This window comes from Gastrolobium bilobum, unplaced genomic scaffold (assembly GCF_033153095.1).
Source record: "Gastrolobium bilobum isolate Gb01-03AN ecotype WA unplaced genomic scaffold, APGP_CSIRO_Gbil_v1 utg2059, whole genome shotgun sequence".
Classification (NCBI taxonomy): Eukaryota; Viridiplantae; Streptophyta; class Magnoliopsida; order Fabales; family Fabaceae; genus Gastrolobium; species Gastrolobium bilobum.
Genome location: NW_026897401.1, coordinates 159,281 through 167,821, shown reverse-complemented (window position 1 = coordinate 167,821; position 8,541 = coordinate 159,281).

The following is an 8,541-nucleotide window of genomic DNA, read 5'->3' as shown; positions in this document are numbered from 1 at the left end:
TGAGTCCCTTCATCTTCATCTTAGACAGTACAAGTATTCGTTCAATACTAGTATGCTACTTGTTTTATCATTTGGATTTTTTTTTTCTGTTGATATATGGGGATTGGAGGGTGAACACAATATGGTTGACATGACATGAATTTTATAGTGAATGCTCTCATAAATGATGCATAACTAGCTCCTTTAACCAATATAGAAATGGCAGTTTCAGCGTGTTGAAATATTGTTTATTGCCATTGAGAAAACGTAACGGGCTTGTTTGTGTTTTAATTTTTTTGTTTTTAAAATTATTTTGTAGAATAATTATGAAAACAATTATTTTCTATGTTTTTTTTTTTTGTTTTGAAAATTAAAAATTAAAACAGAAAACAAAAACAACTCAGACATGCTGTCTAAATTTAATTTTAAAAACAAAAAAATAATTACAATTTTTAAAATATTTTTTTATAAATCAGGACTTACCAAACGAGTTTTTTTGTTCTGAAAACTAAAAAATTATTTTTTAAAACAGTAATCAAAGAGAGCCGTTATTGCTATTATTTTTGGTTTTGTAACATGCTTTTTAGTCCAGCAAGGGAACGACAACTATTGTTTTCATCAATGCTTATTTTATTTTATTTTTTCAAATTTTGTGAATGCTATATTGCTGTATTGACAAATTCATAGTTCATTTTCCTTTAATTTAACCCCTTCTGCCATAAGCCTGTTAAATGCTCATTTTTTGGTTTCCTTAATTGTATCAGCTTTTAAATTAGACTTGTATTTTTAAGTGGTATATTGTTCTAACTGTGTAATTGCCAATGGGCATCCCTGAAGGCATTTAAGTTTCTAGTAAAGCAGGGGATTATGTTGTTAAGTGTGTTTTATTATAAAATGTTGTGACCTTTCCTGTTTAAACCTAATCTGTTATTTTTATTTTCAACGGCGTAGCTCTCACCATGTATTGCATTTGCTGGGTTCATATTCTTTGAAGATGAAGATGTATGATGGAAACAAGCATGAGTTGAGTTGCATTACATTTCATTTTGAAATTGGGCTTGGTTCCTCTGTGGCTGATAGCTAATTGAAATTTATGATCATATCCATATAAAATTAGTTGTGCAAACTGCAAAGGACCCTTGTAGTACTTTATTCCTTGTTTTATAGTCCAGCATGACCAGTTTGTAGATTACGATTAATAAAATGTCTTGTACTTGCTGAGATTGCAATATGCAAACTATGTGCTTCTTTATTTATTTTTCTCTTTTCTGACTATGCTCTGAGAGTGTTAATGTGGAGTAATGATATATCACTTCTTTCTCACATACATTTAGGATATCAAGTTGTGTATGTACACATTATTATCTGAGACTCGGGATGAACACAACCAATTATAATATAGTTGTTTATTGCCATTTAGAAAATGGTATTGCTACTATTTTTGGTTTTGTAACATGCTTTTTAGTCCAGCAAAGCAACGACAACTATTGTTTTCATCAATGTTTATTTTATTTTTCAAATTTTGTGAATGCTATATTGCTATGTTGACAAATTCATAGTTCATTTTCCTTTAATTTAACCCCTTCTGCCATGAGCCTGTTTGTAACGATTGGTTTTGTGAATTGAGTCAGCCACCAAATCTTTTATCAGGAAAATTGGAAAATCTTTTGTCTTTTGTAAACTAGTCTTTAGATTGAGCAAGATTTGGGAATCGATTACGTATAAGGAAGATATTAGTACCCTACACCATCTATAAAAACGGTTATCTTAGATTTGTTGTGTGAATTTTATTTTACCCTTTAGACAATTAATGATAAAAATTAACAAAATTAAGCCAGATTCTAATATTTACAAGAAGCTAAGAATGTAAGTTAAATGTTTATAACAGAAGTGAATAATTTCATGATAATGATTAAAATAAAAAAAACATAGGAAATTTAAAACTGACTCAAATGCTTGATGGAATTGCATAATTTCTGGTCTATCTGATAGTCTTAGAAATGGACATAGTACTAAAGTTGTTTAGATGTAAGAAACTAAGAACTACAAGCTGCTGCTGTGAAGGGAATAATAAACAAGTTATTTGTTTAGGAAGTTCTGGATATTGAATAAATGGAAATGTATGTGTTCCATGTTTAGAGGCACATGTCCAAGGTCCACCGCAAGAAAGTAACTAAGGATTGCGACATAATAGTTAAGATTCAATATTCTAAAAATTCAAGACTTTTCTCTTGTAACCCATATCCCCAGCTCTAAGGAGGCAAATATTGAACACAATTTACAAAGATTCATTCTCATGTTAGGTGACTTGGGTACAAATAATCCAATCTTATATAAAGGGATGTACTTACCTACAATGATTCATTTCGTGTTTATTTGTTTTTACCACAGGTGGAATCACATGCCATGGAAATAAAGTTGGATTTTTTAGTCCCAAAAATTCCTTCCCTTTTATTGTAGTATATATGTTAGGTGGAGATTTTTTATTTTCTTTCTTCACATGTGGCAGCGATGACTATGAGTCCTTCATCTTCATTTCATCTCTCGATGAAGGAAAAAAATGAAGAGACGGTGCGTTTTATGGTCGTCGATGCATATACCTGACAGGGAAGACGTGTGAAAAGCTAAGCTCTGCTTTGATACAATTTCAAGCAAGGCTTACATTTCCCCGTCTAGTATAGCAAGCTAATAGGCCCAGATACAGAGTCCTCTTTGTCTCCTCCGAACCCATATTGGTTTTCACCTATGGTCCACACCCTTTATGTCTCATCAGTCAATACTGTAAGAAAAGAAGTCAGAAAACTTAAACGGTAAATCCTCTTTTCCTTCTAAAGTCTCATACACTCCACCTCTTGCGTATACCTTCCTTCCCTCCTTATTCCACATCCACAACCATAACACCAGCATTAAAGAAACAAAGATTATTAATGTCATAGTGACTAAAGCGTCATTCTTTGCTAAATTTTTTATCGAAATATCACGCGAACAGTATTTTTTACCTGATTGTCCCGCGTGTCATAATTCATTACCACTGGTAGCGAATTTCGTGGCCAATGATTTCATGACACGTGACCATATTGCAGACCAAATTCGCTATCATTGATTGCGAATTATGACACGTCAGCTCTTTCTTGCGAAAGTGTGTCACGTGTCATAAAATCATTGGCGAACATAATTTGCTATCAGTCGTAGCGAATTACGCGCACGTGACAGTCTGGTAAAAAGTACTGTTCGCGTGACATTTGGATAAAATTTTTGCCAAAAAATGACATTTTAGTCACTGTTCCGACAAACTGGTGCTTGTTGTTGCACCAGGGGCAGTTGTGCCTGACGCAAGACGCTTACTGTCTACTCTTGATTCAACACACTTCCACTGTAGTGGACGGGGTGGTACTTGTGATATTTTGGCATGGGACGCATTTTATTTGGCCCGGGTGGAGGTAGTCCGCATCTTCACAGACATGTCTATTTCACCGAGCACTCATTTGTTGGGGAGAAACTGATCCAATTTGGAGTTGCTGATATTTATAGGGATGTTATTCCCAATAATAGAGCTCGATAACTAATCGCTTCTTGCAAGGCACGCCCCGTTCTAGAGCACCAATCACTTTTCCAAAGAATCCAAATACCTCATGCAAAACCCACTGCATCTTCTATCAAGTAATTCTTAAAACCAAGCTGTTTTATTTTTTTCAGGGTTGCCACACCACTTATTCTGGGTTCCAAAATTGCAACTAACCCAACTTTATACCTCTTGATGAAATTACACAGGGTGGTTTTAAAGGCTTTCTTAGCCGCACCCCTACAATTCCATACTAGGCAGTTCATTAGACAAGATTTGGGAGTTCAGGATTGCTAAGTTCCTGGTGACTTTCATCCATCTTCTCAGGGACATTCCCACTATTGCCTTCCCCCGTGATCACAATTTCCTTCGGACAACAAGCTTCTTCACTATTTTCCATAGCTTCATCGGGTGGATCAGTTTTGTATTCAACCTCCATTTGTTGAAGTCTACTGGTTTTGGAGACTTCAGAGAAAGAATTCCCCTTCCTAGCTTCCTCATGGTTCGATATGGGCTCATCAGAGGAGGTAACATTCTTGGACTTAGCCAGAGTCAGGGGTTCCTTCCTATTATCCACTAACTGTGTAGCATTAGACTTCGAACAATCAGGCTTACTATCACTGGCAATATCGGCTGTAAAGATAAAAGTAGAAGTGGAAGGAGGATCCACCTTACTCAAAGATTGACCCTTTTGACCTCTCTTCTTTATACCATTCCCATCCACAATGGGAGCATACTTTTTACTAGAAGAGGCTTGATGATTCTGTTGAGAACTCATCAGATTCTCTTGGTTAGAGATAATACTCTTAGTAGCAGGCCCTCTGACTAGGGAAGGGTTCAAAGGCTTTTTCCCATTCTCCTTACCAATCTCAGTTTTGGCTTTCATCGAAGGAGATTTATTGGATAAATTTGTGCAAAAATTTCTTGGATCCGGGTTATCTGTTTTGCTTGCCGGAGAGTGAGCTTTCTTTTTTCTTTGGACAACCATCCAAGGACCAAGTCCTTGCATGGGATTTGAGACCACTCTCTTCTTCTCAGCTGTATCAGGGGTGGTAGCATTGGGGTTCTGTTTAACTAATTCAGGACAAGACTCAATATTATGGCCATAACGGCCACATTTTAGACAAATTAAGAAAAGCCCTTCATATTCCACTCTATACAGATCATCCTCCATATTGTATTCACCTCTCAAAGGCTTTGATAGGTCCAGATCCACACATAATCTCGCAAACTTACCTCTATCTCCAGTAGAGGTAGTTTTGTCAACTTTGAGCACTGTCCCTACAACATTACCAAGATGAAGAAGAAAGGGATACTCACAAAATTCCTGCGGAATGCCTGGCAGCCTAATCCAAGCCGCTACTCTATGGATTTTGGCTTTTGCTGGGTTGAAACACGGTTCCCACTTCCTTATTGCCAAATAATGGCCAAGGATGACCCACGGACCACCTGTGATAGCTATATTGAGATCCTCCAAACTTTTGACAGAGAAAAATTCATTCCCTAAATCTACCACCACGATGGTTCCATGTTTTGCCCACATATTCTCCAATCTGTTCTTCATGAAAGTGACCCCCACTTTCTTTCCCAGAAGCTTAACAATTAAGGCATTCTTCCATGGTTCCCTCATTCTTTGTCTAACTTCCTTTGTACATCTAATTCTAATAGAACCATCCTGCTCATAGATGGTTTGGGGTCCAGGGGGTTACCCATGCCTTCGTTTGCATCACCCATCCACGCGGAAACAACACCCATGATGCTGTCTTCTGCTCTGAGTGCGTCTGCGAAGGATTTCAGTTTTCCCGAAGAGGGAGAATTCGGTATAGTACCTAAACCAGCTCCACGATTCGAAGAATCAGAGATGAATTCTTCACCATTCTTAGATCTTTTCACGCTTCTTCTAAGAATTTCTGGAGATGTTGAAGGGTGTAACACCCTCCCTTGTATGCATCCAAGAGAGTTGTTTGCTAAGCGGATTAGAGTTCTTTAATCATATTTTAGAGACTGAAAATCACTTTTACAATGCCAATTAAAATAATTTTATTTTTGAAATCGGGTTCGTCACAAAAATCAGAGTATACTTTCAAAATTTCTCAACTACTAAAAATATAACTTTCCTGGCAGACCTTGTTGTCTTTAAAAATTCGTATAAAATTCACTTCAACGATTCAAAAAAATATTCTTTGTAATCTAGAAACTAGACATCCGGGGCTTCACGTTCATATAAAATAATAGTGATTTGGAGTTCGTTTGCCCCTCGAAACATAACTCGCAAAATAAGAGAGAAAGTAGTGGAAATATCACAAATGTCCTGGCTGGTAAAATTCATAATAAATCGATCTTTCAGAATTTCTTTGGAAGGTTTATATATAATGAAACTAGACACTTGGGGCTACGCGTGCATATAAATTATAAGAAAATCAGAGGTCCGTAGCCCCAGTACGACAACTTACAAAGTGCTCGCAAAGACTTTTCAAACTCAGCATTTAGATAACATGTCAAAATCCTTTTCGCAAACGTTTCAACATCTGTTTCCAAAATACTTGCTGGTCATAAAATCGTAATGCAATAATAAAATCATAGTTCACAGTAATAAAAGCTTCTCAATTTCATACAGTCATCCATAAAATATCACATCAATAGCAGTATGCCCAAACAGTAGAAGCCAACAACAAATATCTAAGTCCTCAAAAGCTTTTACGTCCTCCTGCCATTTTGTAAAAATAGCAGCCCCAAAGGGGTGAAAGAAAATCCCAGTAGTGTGGCAACTAAACCATAATGCAACAATATTAACTAGGCACAAAATCATAAATAGTCACTTCAAACATTTAATCCTTTTCATCATATATCATAACGCGTATATAACGCCCTTTTTCCTTTACGCTCATAGCACCGTCGTGCGCGTAGCATCACAGTGGATATTCCTAATGGCTCCCATGAAGGTGAATCCCACTGTGGAACCTATGCGGACTGAAGCCAAGTGTCCCCTCTCCTGGTACCAGGCATGCCTATATGATGCATGCTCAGTCACATGTCCTCAATACAAATATATATATATTCAAGATGTCATGAATCAAGTATACATGCCATGTTATGCAATCGCACCCAACAGAAAAATGTATTATGATGTAAAATGCATGCATATATCATATCATCCTTTCATATTCTTACCATTGGCTCATCATCATCATAACATACATAGAACAAATGTGAGCAACACATCACAATTCCATACACTAGCCAATAGTCACATTAGGTAATACCGCCTAACACATACCTGAGACGTTTACAACTTTTTAGGCAGACATATCACCAATTCAGTCCACTTTCTTAGAAGTTCGCGGACCTAAGCAAATATATAACAAATCAGAATTTCATTTCACATTATTCCTATATGTTACATAAAGTTTCCATTTTTCTAGGCCCTTGATTCCCAATTGGTTTCCATGCTCATTTACTAAGCGAGTTTTCTACCAGTAAATTAATCTGCCAATTAATCTTAATTGACGAAAGTCCAATGCATCCTATACATGCAAGTTCAGTTTTCAACTCTTACTAGGTGCTTAATATATTTTTTTGACTTGGAGCTTCATTCACCAATCGAAGACAATGACACAATCATGGTCTCCCATGCATGTAGATTCGGATTCTGGTCTATTTATTTGGTGCCACCATTTATCATTCATACAATACCTATATGGCCTAGAGTGCGTCCAAGAGGCATACAACATGCTGATTATATGGTTATAATTATATACAGTGTTTGACCAACATTAGTTCAAGGTTCTCATGCTAAGCTAGTTCATTTGGCATTCAAGTTTACTTTTCCCATTGCTAACAATTGACCCAATATCAAGATCCCTTATTCATACAGATTCAGCTTTATCACCATTACCTATGGGATCACAATTCTTCTATAACATAATACTACCTAAGACACATGACCTGATCACTTGATTTCTTCTCAGGCTGTCCCCTACCCATTATAATTACATACAACGATTACCCAATTCCTTAGTCCATGAAGCAGTTCAATAATTTAAATGAAGCTGTTTCTAAGTTCACAAAATTTCAATTTCGGCTTTGAAGTATCAATTTTCACATCCTAGTCTTCTAACCGGGTCATCATGCTTCCATGTTACTAGTTTCCTGTCTTATAATTTTATTATTTTAATTTATGACAATTTAACAAGATCTCAATGTTCATACATGTTCGGTTTTCTTGTCCACTAATTGACTTCCATTCTTCTATAACTTGGCACTTCTTAGGTCACTTAAGTATGATCATAACATTTCTATAATGCCTACGGTTGGGTGAAATAAGTCATAAACAAGCGGTTCATACAAATTTAATCACAACAGAATTTCACCAAATTCACAACCCAAAAACCGGTCTAACACTATTAAGGGAGCCATATTTCAAGCTTCACAAATCCAGTCTTTAGGTTTGCATGCATTAATTGCCAAAGGCTTGGTGACCGAACAGTAAGGGAAAGAATGACAGAAAACTAACTCCCTAGATCACTCTTGCTAACCGAAACAGAGGAGAACACAAAAGAGATCAATATTCAAGGGTACCTTGATGCTTACAAGCTCGCCACACAGCCAAGGGATTTGTTACCAATCTTTGCTTTAAACTCCACACTCCTAATCTCCAACGTTCACAGTTTCAGCTACATGCAGCACACTTCTCCTCTCCATAAATCAGATTCACAGCTCATTGAATGTTGGTTCTTTTCAAGGATGTCACGGTTTTAGCAAAAGATGAGAGGATAAGATGAAATTTTTTCTTGATGTTCATTTTCTACTAGCTCACGGTTTAGGGGGAATGAGGAGATGGAATGAACTAAATTATTGTTCTGATTCTAGGAGTTAAACATTCATCTTGAGGCTCAACACTCCAACGCATAGGGAGAGGGGAGAAGGAACTACGGTTGTCTACTGATCTGCACCCAAAGTCAGCAAGGAAAATTTGATTTGTCTTTGCTTGGGTTATGCGC